The sequence below is a fragment of the Astyanax mexicanus genome, chromosome 2, assembly GCF_023375975.1.
Source record: "Astyanax mexicanus isolate ESR-SI-001 chromosome 2, AstMex3_surface, whole genome shotgun sequence".
NCBI lineage: Eukaryota > Metazoa > Chordata > Actinopteri > Characiformes > Acestrorhamphidae > Astyanax > Astyanax mexicanus.
This window is the reverse complement of record NC_064409.1, coordinates 67,747,281-67,768,728: the sequence shown is the minus strand read 5'-3', so window position 1 is coordinate 67,768,728 and position 21,448 is coordinate 67,747,281. Positions and strand designations below refer to the sequence as shown.

Sequence of the window (21,448 nt, the reverse complement as noted above, 5' to 3'; positions counted from 1 at the left end):
ATCTACTGAGCTCCTACCAGAAGGTATTTCTGAAAGGTGTTGTTGGACAATTTGAGGAAATCTAGATTTTACATATTTTGGTCTTTTATATCATATGATTATATACAAACAGAAAGGGGCTCATTTCCCTTTTAGGTTGACTTTCAAAGGAAGAAATGACATCAATGTGATTTTAATAACTACATGTGAAACTATCAGTAGTTCATTAGGACTGCTTCATGCTATAGTGCTGCTCTGATCTGACCTTCTTTATCAGACGGGTGTGACCTGTATTGTGTCTGGGCAGACTGGAATTTTCCCAGAAGCCCCCAGGCACAGCGTAATTTATATAGGCCTCCAAATTCCAGCCGCAGGGTAAACATTTTGACCCCTAATTATTCTCTCTGAGTATTTAGAGCAATTTGTCAGCGTAGGCAGGGAAATATGACAGTGATAAATGTGGAGGATTGTACTAAAAGAAAAATGTCTTGGTTTGTCCAGTGGGGAGCTGATGAAGCATTTTCCATTCGTCCTGTGGGCTTTGTCTGCCCTCTGTCCACTGATTAGGTTGAATTCATCTCTCTGTGTTAGTTTACTGAGTGCCGAGTTATGAACTGGATCAGTGCAGGATGTGTGATCCAGAGATTTTCTATACAACTTTCTATACAAAAAATGTAGAATTACACCAAAATATTTACAATTGGACATGCCTGTTTAAATTGCATGTTTTGTTGATTTTCTAAAATATAAGAATTTTGGTTTATGTGCTGAGTTTAAAGTTAATCCCCTAACAATGCACCCTGTATAATAACATATGCACATTATTTAAACCCATTTATCTTAGTAATAATCACATTAGAACGGCAGAAATGCAGGTAAGCATAAATACTGTAAAAAATAGCTTAGATATAGTGAGCTGGTCTGAAGAACAAAGCCGATTCCATTTCATTTCTCCTGAATATCCTGGACAGCACACATATTTACTCATCTGATTTAACATCATTTAGCTCCGAGTCACTAAATCAAGTGATGATATGATGATAACTACAAATAATAATAGACTCCCACACAATAAAAAGGTATATTTTTCATAATTGTACCCTCAAAGGTATAATATTGGTCTTTAAAGGGTCAGATGTGTTCCTTCTGAAGTATAGTACAGTATAGAAATAAGTACAGATTTGTACCATTTAAGCAGCCAGAAGGTACATTCTGTATTGTGTATTACTGTACTAATAAACAATATATATTTTATTTGTTTTAGTTGAAAGCCAGACAATTTTGGATCACCAAGTTCTTGACATGTTTAGAATCTTCATAATCTTTACTGGTACAAAAAAACAAACAAACATGAGTACAAAAAAAGACTTTAACTGAAAGGTACTCTATTGTACCTCAATATAAGGTACAGCCCCAGCGACAAGTTTTGCACTCTTTTAAGTACAAACCTAAACTTATTTTTCTTAGTGTGCCTGAGGAGAGCTTTGGAAACATTTCACTGAACACAAGGATGTAAAATTTAATTTTGTATTAATGTAATTCTATTTATTATAATATTAATGTTTTACTAAGTAAATATAGAATTATTGCCCAGCAAAAATAGCTTTTGCATTTTAAATTTAATTTGGATGTAGAACATGACTCTGATTTTCTGATTTTCCGATATTTTAAATAGGTAAGTCATTTGTTGGGATAAGAACATCATAAAAGAAATTACACACCCTTTTTCCCAGTATCAATTCATTTTAACAATTTTTTGCCATTGCACAGATGAAATTGTCTAAATGTATCTAATTTTGTTTTGCTTTTTGGTTTGTTCAGTATAAAATTATTTTGCATTTAAACAAACACTTTTTTACCTATTTGTCAAATATTTTTCACTGCCAAATACTTGGTTCACCCATACAAAAATTTGAATCTTGTCGAGTAGAATCTGAATAGATAAAAGTCCTCTGACTTTTTTCTCCGTTTACAGCAGCTCATCAGCTTCATATTCATCTAGCTGCTAAGATGCTCCTCCTGAGCACTGCAGTAACCCTGCTCCGCCACGAGATGACGCTACTGTGGTGTGTTTCTCCTCTGAATTGCCCCTTCTGTTGGACACGCTTCTCTGTGGCTTTGCTGAAACAAGAAGTCTCACATTCCTGCCTGAGCCTGACTGGAGCAGAGGTGAAGTTTGATTCAGTTCACAGAACCGCAATAAACCGATTCAATGAATCGATTCAGAGATTCATTGTCGTTACGAGCCATTCACACGTTTTAAAGGCGGCTCCTTTCCATGGGCATTGGAATTGTTCATTTTCCACTACTTAAATAATTTCTGTACTTTAATTAAACACCGTGCGTTATTGCATAGTCATATTTAATGCAGTCTGTGCAATTTTCCAGACAGGGATTAAGCCTAGTCTTGGACTAGTGGTCATTAAACATGATTAGTAGACATAGATTTTTAAACACACAATCTTGTGGTCATTATTCCAGCAATTAAATCACTGAATTCTTATATTCCTTCATATTAATTAGCTTGGATATTTGGTATTAATTGGCTTGTAGTTTCTCAGGGGGTCCTGGGGTAATTTTCTCTGTGGTCGTCGGTAATTTTAGTCCTGTCCAGAAACACATATTTGAGTTTCGTCACAACACAATAGCAAGTGGAAATGGAGGAGCAATTGAAAGTGATGTCATGTGATGGAGAAAGCCAAAAACCTCACTGGTCATCCTGTTTTTTAAATTGCAATCGGGATGCATGAGTTTTATCACTGAGTAAAAGTGTAAATATTTTTCACAGACATCCCCCTGAGAAACTAATTCCATCCGGATAGGGCTTGTTTATAACACTGCACTTTGTTTCTCTATTCTTATTCTTTTTAGCTAAAGCCCTATTCGGACGGGATTAGTTTCTCAGGGGGACGTCTGTGATAAAACTCTTGCATCCAGACTGCAGTTGAAAAAACAGAAGGACCAGTAATGTTTTTAGGCTTTCTCGGTCACATGGCATCGTGGTCAGTAGCTCCTCCATTTGCACTCACGGATCTCCATGGAAACACATGCACAAAGTGTAATTTCGGTGCATGGCAGTGCACAAATAGCTATTTTATTAAACGCGAGGTGAAAACATTTAGAGATGTGCGTCCGGATGGGACTAAAATGACTTTATGACCACGGAAGTCAGCGAAAATCAGTAGGTAACTCTGTCTGTTATTTTCTCAGAGGATGTCTGAGAAAAGCACATACATGGTCATTCCGGACAAGAATAAAATCATGGAGGACCCCCTATAAAAGAGTAAAACACCCCAGGACCCCCTGAGAAACTAACTAATCCAGTCTAGATAGGGCTTTATTCAGCTTCATACTCCTATAGCTGTACAAATGCTACAAATGCAAACTCACTTTGCCCCAATGTGGACTGCCTGCAGTTTGCCAATGGCACGAGGCAAATTCACATCTGCCCACTCTGTTCAGGTGTGTGTAGGTTTGCTGGGGTGGAAATTATTGCTGAATTGAATTAAATTATATTTATTGTTGTGTTTATGAAATATGTAAACTAGTAAAACCTAATTTATCCAATATGAACATCTAGAAATACCTTATACAAAAGAGTCGACTCGTTCTGAACTTGCAATCCGTTCGCTTTGCGATATGTTCAAAGGAACCGATTCGCTAGTGAATCGAGCAGTCGGTGAGGGAAGGAGCCGTTGAGGAGGTGCACGCACGAGTCTCGGCACTCAGTCCGTGTGTGTGTGTATGAGTGTGTGTGAGTGTGTGGCTGTGATATAACCGCTGTCGCGCAGTGTGTGGACGGGTCGAGGCTTCAGGACGGTGTTTTGGAGCTGCTGGGTGAGTAAAAAGCTTGTTTAAGTGAAGACGCGGCTGTCTTTAAGGGAAAAGTGTGTGGTTTGTTGTGGTTAGCCTGCTCTGTGTTTTGCTACTGGAGGCTAGCCTGGCTGCTCCTGCCTTTAAACCTCATCTGAAAGTAGCTTTAGCTAAACCTTAACTAGAAACCTGAACCTGAACATCAGCTGAACATTAGCTAACCTGGCTAGTTTATTAGCTAGACAGCTAGCTAGCAGACATGGTCGTTAACTGGTATTATTTTACCCTGGTTTTATTTACCCAGGCAATTAATGGAAGCGTTCATAAACACACAGGGAGAGTATTGGAAAGGTATGCAGGGCACGTTTCTTATGATTCATGTTGATATTGGTCACAGATAGACCTATCAGTGTGGTCAGGTTATTAGCTAACGTTTAAATAATGTAACCACTACATGATTTCCCTCCTTTTTGTGTCTATATGTGAGTAATACTTTGCCCAGTGTTACAAGCTGTTACCTAAACTTACAGCACAGCTGAACTTTACTAATTAACTTAATTACATTTCCACCATAGAGCTTCAGTACACAAAATATTAGCTACCTAAGTGTTAAAATAAAACCTAAACACTATTCAAATCTTGGAATATATTTTGTAAAACAGCTGTTTGTATGATATGTTGTTATTGGTCACAGATAAGTTAGGTCTGTTAGGTTGTGTGTTTAGTTTATTAACGGTTAAATGGGATGACCTGAAACCGCTTCTCTGTTTTAGACCCAAAGCATGTATTATATCTACATAATGCCCATTTTCACACTCCTTTTGGTGTCAAAAAGTGAGTATTTCTGAGTGGCCAGTGTTCTGAGCTTTTACGTAAACTTACAGCAAAGCTGAAGTTCACTAACTAATTAAAACATTTCCATCCTATGAGTTTCAGTACACAAAATAATAACCTAGATACCTAAATTAAATTACAACCCAAAAAGTATTAGCCTATATTGAAGCCAAAATAAAATTGAATCAGATTAATTCTGTGATTATATTTTAAGGCTAAAATCTTGACGTAACATAAATTACACAACAACGTTTTCATAACTTGTACTTTAACAGTTTGTTCTAACAATTGAATCAGAAATACTCTATGGAACATTAAACATTTAAATGAAGTCGCTTTAATTTTTAAACTGTTTGGAACAGATCAGTAAAAGCTAAAAGGACACTTTTAAAAGGACCTGGGTTAGTCTTTTATCTCCAAGACTAACTCAGTACTCCTACATACTGAAAATAAGGTCAGATGAGTGATCACTGTTACCAGCAGACAGCCAGCAGAGCTACACTACTCACAAATTAACTAAAAATACAGTTTTACATTGTCAATTTAATAGTAGCATTATTTAGTAAACAGAAAGTGTTAAACAAACCAGAATGTTTTATACTTTACATTCTTCTAAGTTCCATATTTAGCTTTGAGGTGTCTTTCAGGTGATCTGCACACTCTCTTGGTATTTAATCTCAGTGTCTTCATGAGGTAGAGTTACCTGAAGTAGTTTCTCAGCATAATGAAGGAGTTCCTGGAGGTGCTGAATAATAGTTGCTGCTGTACCTTTATGCTGTGAAGCTCCGGATCATCCCAAATCACCTCAAATCACCATCTTAGTTGATCAGGTTTCGGTCAGGTGCTTGTGGAGGACAAACTTTTTACTGTTTGTTTTTTACTGTTATTGTATGTTTCTATATAATATCTAGTTTCAGCTGTTTAAAAAATAATTATATTTACTTACTGATTTTTTCTTATATCATGGCTGCAAGAGCTACGGTAGTTTTAACAGAACTAATAGATCATTATATAATTTTTTTGTATAATTTTTGAATATAGTCCAATTCATGGATACAAGGGAAAAAACTCAATCCTAATTGAATCAGTTTGGAATAATAATACGTATAGCATTTACATAGCATTTTCACCCATTAACAGTGGTTGGAGTATATTTTAGGCTCAAAATATTACCCAGATCTATTGCATAGTATATGATGTTTCTCCATAATATCTCATTTAAGTCATTAAAATATATATTTAAATACTTATAGATAGAGTAGCTATGCAAAACAGTTTAAACAGTTTAACAGGCTGTTGATGTGTTAATAGTGTGGCCAGTCACTGCGTCTCAGTTTCAGCTCCAAACGTGTTACCAGCTAAACCTGAGCAACAGTAAAGCTGAAGTTTACTACTTATTCTACCTTATGTGCTAGCTACAGTAGACAGAACTAAACTTATGCACTGTTTAATGCGAAGTTAATGAAGAAAATGAGGATATTTGTGAATAAGGAGCTTGGTTTCCATTTTAAATCGCAATCGTATTGTGTTTTTTCTGTGATAATTGTGTAATAACTCCTTACACTGTTTTCTGTTTGTCTGAGGAGTCCAATGTGATAAACAAGCTACGTTTGAGTAGACATTCTCATTACTTGGGCTTATTACGTTAGTAGTGCTGTGTATATGGGTGTGGGTTTGTGTGCTTTTTAAATGTTCCTGGTGGAGAACAGGATAATAACAGCCTATGTACTGGCAGGAGCTCAGCGGCTTTAACCCTGTTGGCATAATAAAGATAAATGCAGTTGTAGTATAATGTTTTTGTAGAGTTTTTACAGGTAAAACCACACGTATGGCTAAAATATAAGGCATATAAAGTCGTATAAATAAATATTCTTTTGTGTGAACTTTTCAGTTAGACTGCAGTGCTTATTAGTGAGCTGCTGGTGTCCCAGGACTGTGGCTTCTCTGTGTCAGGATAAGCTTCTTTCTGGACTGAGATTGGACCCAAACAACCCAACAATCCTTTCTGGCCCCAATCAGCATGTCTGCTGCACTCCAAGCCACCTTTGTCATAGTTTCCCAAGCCTGCAGTGGTTCTTTAGTAAGCCACTAAAACAGCTCTCTGTGCACACAGACACAGTCCCTGTTACTAGGAGTGTAATGAGACACAACTTTGAATTTGATAGGTGTTTTGATACAGAGGTCAAGATTTAATTTTATATTTCAAAGTGGACATACAGATGTTTTTGTTTGTGCACATAGTTTTTTGTTTCTGATATGCCTACCAAACCATGGACTGTAAAATACAAAAACTTCTAGGTTAGAAAATTGAGTGTTTGACATGCTGTTCAGATTTGACTGTATTGTTAAAATTATACCAACTTATTTGAATATTTACATTTATTACCTTTGCAGTGGAAGAGTTTTAAAAGCCAATCATTGATCTAAAAATGAGTCACCAGACAATTAAAACAAATAGCATAATTTCATGATTTGAGTAGCTGGAATTCTAAGAAAAGAAGGGCAGGTACTAAGGCTATTAATCAAATTACTGTTTCAATGCAGTTTTTAAAATGGGATAATGCAGATTGTATGTATTTACTTATAGAAGCTGCCAGAGTGAATCTCAGTAGATTGTGTTTCTGTCAAAGTTGTAAACTATTTCACAATTGTTTTACAATTGACCTTAAATTAAATACAAAGCAATTATGTTTGCTCCCTGTTTAATATAAAAGCTGCATGTAAACTTGAAGGGGGCTGCTTACTGTTCATAAAAAAGTAAAACATGTTTAAATTAAATGTAAAGGATACTGTGGCTGTTACACATAAAAAAAACACTGTTGTTTTATTGTTATGCTACGTTACAAGATCTGTATCTGAAAATCGCTTTTTGTTTAAAGAATATTGAGATTAGGTTCTTTGTAATATTGCCCAGCCCTTGTAGGTATGCCAGACTACAGTAAACAGAGAGCATAAGAGAGAGGGAGATGTGAATTCAGGGTGGAGTGAAGGTTTTCATGCTATTGCAAACAGAACAAATAAGAATAATGTTAGGAGTAAAGTGTTAGCAGTTGTGCACCTGGCCATAGGAGTAAAGTGGAGTGAGCAGTAGCTAATTATTGGTTAAACCTGTTTACACTGGGTAAAAAAGGAAAATATTTCACAGATATTTCATTAAGATCTCAGGAAACTTGGTTAACTTGTGGTAAATTAGTTTAATATGTCACATATGTCAGTATGTTTAAGTTACCTGTAAGAAGTAATTATGTAATTCACAGATGGCTCAAGTTGGTACCCCATATTGGTGATGTTGGGAACCAAAATATGACCTGAAGTGATTTCAGAAAAAGACCAGTCAATTGAGACACTGCGTATGGAGGTCTGCCTACATAACCCACCGCAGTATCTCGCAGCGTGAGGCTAATTATCTGTGTGGTGTGCGGGAGCAGTCGGTTATCCAGCTCAGCGTGGGTGGGAGCAGGATAAGACGTACATGTATGAGTAATCTGTTTATTCATTTTTAAGCCTAAATAACTGAGATTTTAAACATGTCGTAGTAAAGTTTATCTGCAGTTAGTTAGACTGAAATCTGATTGCTGCATGGAATGGATTATGCTAATTAGCTCGTTGTACAGCAGTGATTACTGGTGTTTAGGTTGTGACATATTAAACTAACTGGAAGTCAAATGTGTTTTAGCTGTCAAATGTTGTCTTGTAGAGACATATGCTTATACTGCTGTAGTGGAGCTTATATGTCTGGAGTGTTTAAGTGATAAGATTTGTATTTGTTTTAAATGCATCATACATTAGTATTGCACAGTTTATCAATACTAAAAAAGTATCTCAATACTTAAAAACAATATACAGTACAATATTCCATTTATTTAATAACAGTACTTTGCCACCAGGCACCAAGTTTGACACAAAAATCACACCTTGTCATTTTCTCGGCTTAGTAACTCAAAAATGCCTCAACACATCAGCATAAATCATATATATGGCTATAAACCTTATATAGAAAGAAAACCTAACGTTTTTGTAATGTCCATAAGTTTTGGGATTTAGGGCCCTCTTTGGTGAGAATGGGTAATTGCACCGAGCACGCGGAAGAATCATTTTAAAACTGGGCGGGTGTGATGCGGTCTCCTTTTAGAAAGGATAAATCCGATTCCAGGTTATGTTCAGTCAGAGAGAAAGAGAGAGTGCTCAGTCAGAAACTTCACTTTGTTGTTTGTTTGTGTTTACTATGAGTGAATAAGCTATTAAGGTCTGAATTTCCCCTTCTGAAGTCTCCGTTGCTCCACCAGCCACTCGCGTTCAGTAAAACTGAGCCGGATCCTCTTTTAAAGGCTGTACATGTGACGTAAGTGCGTAAAGAGGCGTGACGTGGCCAGAAGAACTCTTGCGAAATGCGACCCGACATCCCAGTTTTTTAAATGAATATATTAGACTTAGCAGGGATGGTCGTTTCAGCAAACTGGTACATTAAACACAATATTTTATCCCTTCTCCACTCAGAAATGCTTCTGCTTTCAGTTTAGAAACAAAATAATACTTATAAACAAAATAAAATTGCAACTTCATCTCTCTCTGGTGAGCATCCTTGATAAATCCATTGTTTCTTCAAAGTTTCTTTCAAAGTAACTTTCTGTGAACAGTTTACTGCTTTATTTCTCAGTTTTCAGCACACACCCATGTTCTGAAGCATAATCCAGTGTCTGAGGCGATCTGAGTTTTCCCACAGCTACATATACACAAAATCAGTGTTAAATCAACGCATGGACTTCTAAACAGTGTTTTAAATCTTGATTGGAATTTGCACTGGATTTATGAACTGATTCACTTAATGAGTCGACTCTACACTCAATCTTTCATGTAAGATCCTAAAATAATTCAAACACCACATCAGTCCCATAATAATTCAGTAAATATCAGCAAATTCTGAAGTTTAAATGTCTCTCAGCTTTTAAATGCTTTATTTTCTGATTTTCTTGGGTTTTAACAGAACAGTGACTCGGCCGTGGTTGATGAGGTCACTGACATTTTTTGTTCTCAGATTTTCTGGTTAGGAGGTGCTCTTTTCTCAGATAGCTCACTGACAAAGTTAACTGTTAAAGAAATTCCATAAACTTGTGATTCCATATGTTCCAATATTTTACTCGATACCTTACTACCAAAAATATCTCAACAGTAAACAGCCACCCAAGATAATATCTCTAGTCAGGGGGATTTATGTGTACCCCTGTTTGCACCAGTGGTAGACACACATACAGAGGAACGTGGGCACCAGGACACTAGGCCCATTCAGTCCACAGCTGTTGTGCAGTGTAAGAGTTATTTATAGGTAACCCGATGCCTGTTGTATCTCTTCATTGGCATGAAAAACAAGCTGCCGGACGAAACGCATCCCTCAACACCATTAACTAACTGCACCGTCACCTAGTGGAGCCAGAGTCCCAGGATAATTAAAGCCATTTTCACAACAGATCTAAAAGCCCATAATTTATTTTAGCTTGAATTACTGGCTCTCTGCCCTTATCACTTTACGTATGGTCAGGCCTTAAATAGGTTAAACTATTCTCCAATAAATCTGTAGCAATTACACCATATAATAGGCTGTAATTAGAGCTCTTTGAAACAGAAATGTTGCTATTTGTGTAACATTATAATTTTATTCTTTAGAATTCTGTTTCTTGTTTATGTCTCTAGGGGAAAAATACAACAATGCCTAAATTTTGTTTTAGATGTATGTAGGTCTGACATGTCATTTGATTTTATTGCCAGTACATATCAATGAATTATGGAGACTAAGCCCTCTCTGTGATGATTCATGGCAAAAATGAATCTTTTTGTGCTCAATTATTGAACATTATTAACATATCATCTCCTTCACAGCTCCACACTTATCTTTAGCTCATTTACAGGGCAATTTCACCAGCCTGTGCAATAGCAGAAATGGGTTTAATCATGTTTTAGTATTTAAATCAGGTTTCCAAAGTTCCAACCCACCATATTTCTGACTTTTGTACCTGTTTGATGTACATTGTAAAGGTGTAGAATGTCTAGAAGTCCAGAAACAGCTTGCTTGTTTATTTTGGTAATTGAATAATCTGTAAATTATTTCTGCCATTCCCTCCAACTCTGCATCCTGTGGGTATGTCTTCTGTTTCTAGCTCTTTCTATCACTTAAAAATTATAAACATGATAAGCATGTGATTTAAATGGTCATTAAATGCTCAGAAGACATTCACACATTAAATGTTTTGATATGTAGTGCGATAAATAGTAATCTGTTGTGTCTGTCACCAAGCTGAGCCCTTAACCCCCCCACCCCCTTGTGTTTCCATCCTCAGCACATAAAATACTACTTTATTTTTTACAAGTTGATGATTAATTGACCCTCAAGTTTGGAGCTGACATATTTTTAAACGTTTAAACGTTGATATATGTCGACTAATCATAGCAGCCATACTCTATATATGAAAATTAATCAGTGTAAACAGGTCACTTTTGAATTCCTTGTTTTGTTTGTTAATGTTACAGTTTAGCTGCACGTATTCACTCTAAAATTATAAAGTATATTTCAGCCTGCTAACTACATGTACAGTTACTAGTAAGTAGTGAATTGTATTTTAATTAGGGCTTATCCAGATATAATCTTTATTCTCAAGACAACTAGGTTGGGGAAATTAGTTCAGTGTACAACTGCACTAAAAGTATAGGATATGTGTGCTTTTAATAGCCACCTAGTCCTACATCTAATATCATTTGGTCTGGCTCTTGCTTACATGTCTGCTAAATTCAGTATCCATTCTGAGGGCAAAGTCCAAGATAGCCTGGTAGAGTAGAGTTTAAACACTGTGAGCGTTACAGATCCTTTCACCTGTTACACTCAGTTTCCCAACATATGCAGCAGCTGCAACAGCACAGAGCTTCAACACTGTTGTAGATCATCAATGTTTCCACAACAGGCTGCAAGAAATTTGGCATGTTTTAAACCTAGTTTATGTAAGTTAATTTTTACTTTTTTCCAGTTAGGTAAAAAAAAAAATAAAGAGTGGAAAACAAATTCTTGTTGTATAATTAAATTACAGCACAAATTAAAAAGTTTAAATCTGTATATTGTTGTTTTCATGCAAAAACCTTGCATCATATTTCACATATTCCTCGTTTTTAAAATGTAAATCTGGCTGGTAGAAATTGTGCTGGTAGAAGCCCTTCAAAATGACTTGAACAGGCTGTACAGGACTTGGATAGTAGCTTTAGCTGAGCTAACTTAGTCTTAGCATTTCTTTGTTTACCAAAGGCTGGTTGCCTTTCTCTGTGTAAATTTGTCACACATATGATTAGGGGTGAAACAATTACTCAAGTAATTCGAGTTACTAGATTTTAAAAATTGATTGATTAATTTTATGTGCTAATTAATTTTAAAACGCAGAGCACGGAATTTAGCGCAGATTTTTAATGTGAAATTAAAACGCACAGGAAGCAGGTGGAGGAGGCGGAAGTTTTTAAAGCGCTGAGCAGGTAAATTTAACTTATAACAAATCAATGAGATTAACATTAATGTACCTTAATAACATAATGACAGATCTGTGGAGTGCTGATTATTAGGAACACTGTTTAATGTGTGTGGTTAGTTTATTGCAACGGAGACAAGTTCTAGACTTAATACAGGCTTTATGTAAACAGTAAACACAGCGCTGTGGAATTTATAAATAAATACATGTTAAAGTTAGCTGGCCATGAACTTACTGTATTGTCATTTGGCTAAGATGCACAACATATAGCCAATGTTTATGCCTTTATTAATGATTAATGCCCCATATTTAATACTTACAAGAAATCCTAAGTTGAAATAATTTAACTTAAGTTTTTTAATAATTAGTTATTAAATTATTAGTAAAGTATTTATGTCTTTTGTTTTATTTATTTCTATTTGTGTTCCCTTTCAGTCGATTCACTCGGTACAACACATAATGTATGGGATATCACGCCCTTGCGTGTCTGGCTGAAGACACCTTTAATCACGCCTAAAAGGCAGATGATGCATAGTGACAAGGGCAGGAGGGCCCGCCCCCTGCATATAACCCCACGTCACCAGCATCACTCCTCAGTTCTTATGCTCTTCACTTCGCTGAGAACACCTTACACCTTTTCTGCTAGTCTAGTTAGCTCAATTCAGCAATCCTTCGGATAACTTAACTGTTCCATTAGGCAAGCACGACAACAACCTCATATTGGTGAGTCGTCTTCCCTCGGAGCGTTATTTAAAGGATTTTGCTGTTTTTAAATCTGCTTTGCAAGTCTCGGGGCTAGCCTGTTTAGCCTCTCTAACGGCTGCCTAAAATGAGCTCGCAAGCCAACCTTACCTCTCAGCCTGGCAAGAAAGCCTCCCGTCCTTGTCCTCAGGGATGTGGTTTTGCCATTACCGAGAAGGACCAACATGATGCATGTCCAGTCTGCCTGGGAATCGTCCATGCTAGGAGGGCCTTGGTCCAACCTGATGCATGTGCGCTCTGTCGCCAGCTCAGGCGGTCGACCCTCGAACGCCGTGTGACGTTCGTTGAGAAAGTTCTCGGACAAGCAGCAGTGGCACGCGAGGATCCCCTGATCTCTGGAAAGGCTGGGCCGTCCTGTTCGGACGTCGAGGAAGCTGAGTACGAAGGGGAACCTTGTCTTAACTGGGCTGAGCACATGGAGAGTCTGGAGATGTGTGAAATGATTTCGCCGTCGCTGACTCTTCCGTGTCAGCCGCAGCTCTCCGAGCCTGCAGCCGAGCTCGAGGACGACGACCCGTTCGGTCTCGGTGTAGACGAGCTTGATTACTCCGAAGACGAGCAGGAGGAGCTGCAGGTTCTTCCAGCCCCGACGGCTGCGGAGGGTAAACAGGACGAGGCTGACACCTCTTTCTTTTCCCTTTACCGTCGTGCGGCACAAAAGCTGGACGTGGAGTGGCCTGCTCCTCATCTGTCCAAAAAAGCGACCAGATTCGCGGGATTTTTCCTTCCCCCGGCTCCGCAAGTGGTGAAGCATCGTCTCCCACTTTTCCCCGACTTCATGACAGAGCTGATGTCGTCATGGGTTAAAACCGCTGTCAACCCGCACCACGGTGCCCGGTTACGCGCAGTTTCTCGAGCTGGAAGGGTCAGGGGAGGCGGGGCTGCTAAACCCCCCTCCGATGGAGCCTTCGCTGGCAGCGTACCTGGCTCCATCTCATAATCAGGGAGTCTCGGGACCAGCCGTGCTTCCCTCCAAGCACTGCCGGTTCTCCTTCTCCCAGCTGGACAAGGTTTATCGCGCGCAGGCAGGCACGGCCAGAGCGATGAGTTCAGTCACTCTCCTCCAGACTTACCAGGCGATGTGTCTAGCCGAACTCGGAGACCAGCTACCCGCGGACAGCCCGCTAACAGCTCTGCTAAATGAGGTTAGAATTGCCTCAGATTACATCCTGCGTATGTCTCGCTGTGCGGCTCTTTCGCTGGGCAGAGAAATGGCGTCTACTGTTGTGGCACAGCGCCACTTGTGGCTAACGCTGTCTGACATGCCAGACAGAGACCGGGCGACTTATTTAGACGAGCCGGTCTCCTCGGCAGGTCTGTTTGGCCAGTCACTCGAAGCCATTCAAGCCAAGTTCGAGCTGAGGAAAAAGCAGACGGAGGCTTTGCGATCTATTCTGCCAAGACGGGAGAAGCAGAAGCCGCAGTTGACTGCCCGCAAGCCCGCAGCGCCGCTTCCTCCGATGAAGAGGCCCGCTGCTACGGTTACTGCGGGGCGCGCAGTCTACGTTTTCGCCAATTTCTCCAGCTGTTGGGTCAAATGGCGTCAATGATAGCGGTAGTTCCGCTGGGTTTACTTCTAATGCGTGCGTTTCAGCACTGACTATTATCACACCGCCTGAATGCCTCACACCATCTCCAGAAAAGGATAGTTGTGACCCAGGGTTGTATGAAAGCACTATCTCCTTGGAGAGAGTCCCGCCTGCTCTGCCAGGGCTCGCCTATAGGCAGAGTTCTGTTTCGCGTGGTGGTGTCAACAGATGCGTCCCTGACAGGCTGGGGTGCAGTGTGCAACGGAGCAGCTGTGAAGGGGGCGTGGTCTTCAGCGCAACGCTCCCTCCACATAAACTGTCTGGAGTTGCTCGCGGTCCATTTGTCCCTAAAGCGCTTCCTCTCAGAATTGAGGGGGAAGCATGTTTTAGTCAGAACAGACAACACCACCGTGGTGTCTTACATAAACAGGCAGAGGGGCACGCGGTCACTCCCGCTTCTGAATCTGTCCCACTCCCTTCTAATGTGGAGCAGTTTTCACCTACTTTCACTCAGGGCGACACATGTGCCAGGCCGCCTGAACTTGGGGGCGGATCTCCTCTCCAGGGGAGGTCCTCCAGCTCGAGAATGGAGACTCAGTCCCCTGGTGGTGGAACAGATCTGGGATTGGTTTGGCAGGGCCAACGTAGATCTCTTCGCATCCAGAGAAAACACGCATTGTCCTCTGTTTTTCTCTCTAGCAGACCAGGGTGCTCCCCTGGGAGTGGATGCACTGGCACACCTCTGGCCCAACACACTGCTTTATGCATTCCCCCCGGTGGAGCTGATCATGCCAACACTGGAGAGGGTGTGCCAGGGGAACCTCTCTCTGATACTTGTAGCTCCCTGCTGGCCATCAAAACCATGGTATGCAGAAATAATCAGTCTCCTTGCAGGAGATCCATGGGCTCTCCCACTTCACTCGAATCTCCTGTCTCAGGCAGGAGGGGAAATTGTTCACCCCCGACCAGAGCTGTGGTGTCTCCATGCCTACCCGCTGAAAAGTCTGCCTTGATGGCCAGCGGTTTGCCCTCTAATGTTGTGGCTACCATTCAGTGTGCAAGGGCCTCCTCTACAAGAGGTTTGTATGCTTATAAATGGCGTGCATTTGAGCACTGGTGTCAGGGAAGAAATTTGATTCCCTTCCAGTGTTCCATTGTGGATGTTTTGACGTTCCTTCAGGAGTTACTGGAGCATGGGCTCTCATTCTCGACAATAAAAGTATATTTGGCGGCTATATCAGCCTGTCATGTTGGTTTTGGGGGATTGTCGCCTGGGGCACACCCCCTAGCTATACGTTTCTTAAAGGGAGTGCGACGTCTAAAGCCTGTATCTAGGCCAGCCGTTCCTCCCTGGGACCTCACTATTGTGCTCGAAGTCCTGTCTGGGCCTCCATTTGAGCCCCTAAATTCTGTAGACATGAAATATGTTTCGTATAAGACGGCTCTGCTGCTTGCTTTAGCCTCTGCTAAGCGTGTGGGTGATCTTCATGCTCTGTCAGTGCACCCCTCATGTACCCAGTTTGCACCAGGGGACATCAAGGTTACATTACGCCCTAATGCAGCGTATGTGCCAAAGGTGCTGCCTATGTCTTATAGTTCACTAGCCTTTGAGCTTAATTCTTTCTCTCATCCTCCATTTGCTTCTGAGGAGCAGCAAAAAATGCACACGCTCTGCCCTGTGCGTGCACTGCGTACATACATTGATCGTACTCAGGCTTTCCGTGGGTGTGACCAGCTTTTTGTCTGTTTTGCCAACCCAGTTCGTGGCAGGGCTCTGTCTAAGCAGCGTCTCTCTCACTGGGTTGTGGAAGCTATTGCATTAGCTTATAACAGCAAGGGTCTGGAGTTGCCTGTGGGGGTGCGGGCTCATTCTACTAGGGGAATGGCTGCATCTTGGGCCCTTTTTAAGGGTGTCTCCGTTAAAGACATTTGCGCTGCTGCCAGCTGGGCATCACCTCATACTTTTGTGCGCTTCTATCGCCTGGATGTGGTGGCCCCTTCAGTAGCTCATGCTGTTCTTTCTTCGGGGTCTGGGGTGCTCTAGTGTGCCCTCTTGGTTCGCTGTCTGCTCCGCGGGGCGTGTATATAGGTCCCATACATTATGTGTTGTACCGAGTGAATCGACTGAAAGGGAACGTTAGGTTATGAATATAACCCCTGTTCCCTGAAGGAGAGGAACGAGGTACAACACAGGTTGCCCCGCTTCGCTGTTAGCTCAGTGAAGAGCAGCATCTTGAACTGAGGAGTGATGCTGGTGACGTGGGGTTATATGCAGGGGGCGGGCCCTCCTGCCCTCGTCACTATGCATCATCTGCCTTTTAGGCGTGATTAAAGGTGTCTTCAGCCAGACACGCAAGGGCGTGATATCCCATACATTATGTGTTGTACCTCGTTCCTCTCCTTCAGGGAACAGGGGTTATATTCATAACCTAAAGTTTGCAATGTGGAGATGTATGTTGTGAATCTAAAAAATTAAACCAATTGGTTATTCATTAAGTGAAATTTCTTATTTTATGAAATCTCTTATTTTAAGTTTTATCCGATTACTCGATTAATCGAATCGATTTTTCAGCAGAGAGCTCAATTACAAAAATAATCGACAGCTGCAGCCCTACATATGATCTTGTTTTCTGTGTTCTTGATATGGCTCTCATTTAATTTAGTACTGTCAGAATGCTGCTGCATGGCACATAAAGCACAATATTTTAATGTGTATTGATCAGAATAGCAGAAATGAGAGTCTGCAGAGCTTTAATGCAGAGTTCATTTTCTATAGCTGTATGGCTGCGCAGCCGTCAACCAGAAAAAAATTAGAATCAATTATTCAGTGCAGTAGAAGTGCTACACTTTTGAATAAAATATTTGCTACAGCAGAGTTTCTTGTCATGCTTCAATATGTGTGAAACTGTCCACATGGACAGGAACAAGAGAGGCAGATGGCCAGTGGCTGGCTGTAATGTAGAACTGGAAGCTGGAGTTTGAAGCTGGAGGTTAACTGACCTGTGAAACTGTCTTTTTGTTGAGCGATTACTGCTGTTTTAAAATGCAGTGCTTGACAGTTGTCTCTGAGAAGGCTGTAAGAGTGTTTTTTTTGTAATACTCTTTTTTTTTGTTGTTATATGCTGATTATTTGTTAAATGAAATCAGAGTGAGCTTCTTCCATATTTGTTCTCAGAAAACTTACAGACACAGAAGAAATAGAACTGCACCATAACTGGTGGTGTAAGAAACGTTTACCTCTGAACTTTCCTCTGCTGGATGTATTGTTTAACATCTATGCCAAGGTAAAGAACACACAAGTGTACAAGTGTGTATGTGCGCAGTGGCGGTCACATAATGTCTCTCCTTATCCATTAATAGAAGCTTAGGTCTTAAGAAGAACAAGTGAGATTAATCGCAGTTAATTACAGAATACTGTTTATTTTTTATACTCATTATTTAATCGATTGCACTAGTTTAAAGTTTCAACGTTTAAAGGTGTCAATTCATTGATTTTTTTTTTCGATCATTTTAAACAGTGGTCTCTAGTATGAATGAATGCAATGTGATCTGTTGTTTTGTGAAAAAAGTGCTCTGGTGTTTCTATTTAGCCATGCTTTAGTTCACTGATTTAGTGGTCTCTTTAGAAAGACAGGATTTGGATCTTGCCCATGAATATTCATACATGCAAACAAATTGCCTCTGATTGGCTAACAGGACTGCAGCAGAAAACACCTACCAGCCTTCCCCCCTACAGTTAGTTTTACAGCTCTAAAACTCAAAGGACAAAATGTTTTCAGAGATACAGCCTTAGTTATAAAGATGCAGCACTGAGTGCTAGATAAAGTTAATCCTTAAACTTCACTTAACATCAGACTTTCAGCTTTCAGAGCGGCCCGTGGCTAAAAGAAATGTTATTAATGTTGCATAAATCTTAACCTTGACTAGGCTAAATTGGTGTAATGAACACGTAAACTGAAAATGCATAAATCAGTCTGTTTATATTATGTATGTTAAAACGGAGACCAATTTTTGTGGTACATAATAATATGAGAAACTATGATCTGTAAAGGGTTAGGTTCTTGATTACACTCTATATAGATTATATTTACAGCAACAGTCAAAAGTTTGGACACATCTCCATTCATTGAATGAGAAGGTGTGTCCAAATATTTGACTACTACTGTATATTGATTGACCTGGGAACATTACTGTTGTTCCTTACATAAGAAAATAACAGCAACATATATTTCTCTGCACATTTGTCTTATCTATCAAAACTGATTGGACTAAAAATCAATATTAATGTTTACACTGCTATAGAGGAACTTTTATACATCAGTAAAACCACACTACTCAGGAACATGTGCTGGGGAGGAGTTGCATGGCCCAGTTTTCCTCTTTCTCCTGGTGTAACATTAATCCTGAATGTATTGATTAGTAGTAACGGATGAGTTGGTTTAGTACATGAACATTACAGGATGATAAATCTCTTTATTTAACCCTCTTTAGGTAAAACCATGTAGTGAGAAATGCTTTAAATCAGTTCCTTTCTCATGTAAGCGAGTGAAGCTGAGGATGGCTTTAGGATAAGATTAAAGGACGATCCAAACGCTCTTCTTTCCGCTCATATATATGTGGAAAAGGTTGGCTATTCCTGGAACTGCTGCAGAAGGTTGTCTTGGGCAGTGGAGCAGAGGCTGTGGGTGGGTGATGTTGGATGTGAGGGTGGGCTGTGGCAGTTGTAGCTGGTTTTTGTTGTATGCACTGTAAAAAAAAACACCGTAAAATTTACGGTAAAATACTGGCAGCTGTGGTTGCCAGAATTTTACCGTAAAATAAACAGTTGCCAAGAATTATACTGTAATATCTTTTACATGGCAACCGTTTATTTTACGGTAAAATTCTGGCAACCACAGCTGCCAGTATTTCACCGTAAAATAAACAGTTGTAAATGTATAAGATATTACAGTTTAATTCTTTTCAACAGTAAATTTCACATTCATAAACCGTTTTGTTTACAGTATATTCTTGTAAAAAAAAGTATATTACATTGTAAAAAGCCTACTGTAAAAAAAATTCTTGTCAAATTTACGGTGAAAAATTGGCAGCTGTGGTTGCCATTTTTTACCGTAAAAAATACAGTGATATTGTATATGGCTTTACAGTAAGGTATTTTAACACTTGTAAAAACAACAGTTTGAAAATGTACTAATAAAGAGGAGTTACTGTTAAAATAACGGTGAAATTGTGTATAAACTCATGGTATAGCTGTATAATTCACAACGTAACCCTGTTGCTTTTTAAGTGAAAAACTATCCATTCCACAGCATTTATTGTCCTATTTTATGGTCAATTTTTGTTAAAACACTTGGTATGTGGTTGTGCAATAATTTTGATTCTAGCTGTAAACGTGTGTTGTTAACAACATACAGTTTTAAACAGCATGATCTTTATCAAAATCATTTCATTAACTGGACTACTGCTCACTTACAGCACAGAGACGTGCTCGGAGAGTAAAATCACTTATATATTCATAGTGTAAAACCCAGCCAGGTGGATAAAACCGCTATGAAACTACATCATGGTGACTTCTCTAAACTAAACATCTAATTAACATAACCACGCCCCATAGACAGCTGCGTTACATCCCATTCAGACCCTGCGGATATCAATAAAATCCAGGAGCAAACAAACTCATTATATACAATGCCCTAATAATATCCTTCTCCTTCAATGTAATATACTTTTTTTCACAAGAATATACTGTAAACAAAACGGTTTATGAATATGAAATTTACTGTTGACAAGAATTAAACTGTAATATCTTACATTTGCAACTGTTTATTTTACGGTGAAATACTGGCAGCTGTGGTTGCCAGAATTTTACTGTAAAATAAACGGTTGCCATGTACAAGATATTACAGTACAATTCTTTTTCAACCGTTTATTTTACGGTGAAATTCTGGCAACCACAGCTGCCAGTATTTTACCGTAAATTTTACATTTTTTTCTCAGTGATTATACAGTAATATGCTGTTTTTAATATTACAATCTATTACCATTGCCATGTCAGTTTTTTAATTTATGGTAATTCAATGTTTATTCTACAACAATAAGCTAGTTCTTGCTTTACGGTTTATTTCTGTTGCCATTTCACAGTTTTTCACTGTAATTTTCACGGACATTTTTTACAGTATTCAATGGTGAAAAGAATATTATTCATGACAAATAAATGTAGAAATTACAGTTTTAGCCGTTATCCAAATAATATGGAAATTTATTAATGGCTTGTGTATTTAACAGTAAAAAAAAATATTAATCACAAAAAATGAATGTAGAAATTACGGTTTTGCCTGTTGAGTAAAAATACGGAAATGTAATAATGGCTTGTATATTTAACAGTAAAAACATGTATTATTCACAAAACATGATTGTAGAAAATACAGTTTTGCTTGTTTAATAAAAATACGGAAATGTAATACTGGCTTGTATATTTTACAGTAAAAACATGTATTATTCACAAAAAATGAATGTAGAAATTACGGTTTTGGCTGTTATCTAAATAATACGGAAATGTAATAATGGCTTGTATATTTAACAAAGAAAAAATGTATTATTCACAAAAAAATAATGTAGAAATTACGGTTTTACCAGTTATCCAAAAATACGGAAAATTTCTGTTATAAACACAGTGCAAGAGAATTTTACGTTGAAATAATGTATTTTTTCCAGAGAAAATGTGTAAAAATTAGTGTATTGGATGATATATGAATTTACGGTATTTTGTTGTTACCGAAACAGTATTTAGCCTTTTTAGCGTTTACAGTCTTTTACTGTCATGGTTTGACAGTTTTTCACCGTAAATTCTATGGACATTTTTTACAGTGTTGGAAGGGAACTTTGGGGAGCTAATTAATTTTGTTTCCTGCTGGCTGTACAATCAGGTTCATGTGATGGAAGCTGACTAGCCTAGTTCTGGGAAAGTCAGAATGATTCATGTGTAAACTCACTGCTTAACTTCTACATGTCTCATATGGCTTCAGGTTTGTG

At 39.0% G+C, this 21,448-nt stretch overlaps 1 protein-coding gene across 2 annotated transcripts in view; it reads left to right on the top strand.

Moving 5' to 3' along the window:
• The first annotated feature begins 3,662 nt into the window (after positions 1–3,662).
• Positions 3,663–21,448, top strand: part of ndst1a (N-deacetylase/N-sulfotransferase (heparan glucosaminyl) 1a) — a 102,157-nt gene continuing 84,371 nt past the window's right edge. For both annotated transcript variants that reach the window (XM_007232216.4, XM_022665576.2), the window contains exon 1: positions 3,663–3,816. The gene's annotated coding sequence lies outside the window, so the exon portion shown is untranslated. The remainder of the gene's footprint in view (positions 3,817–21,448) is intronic.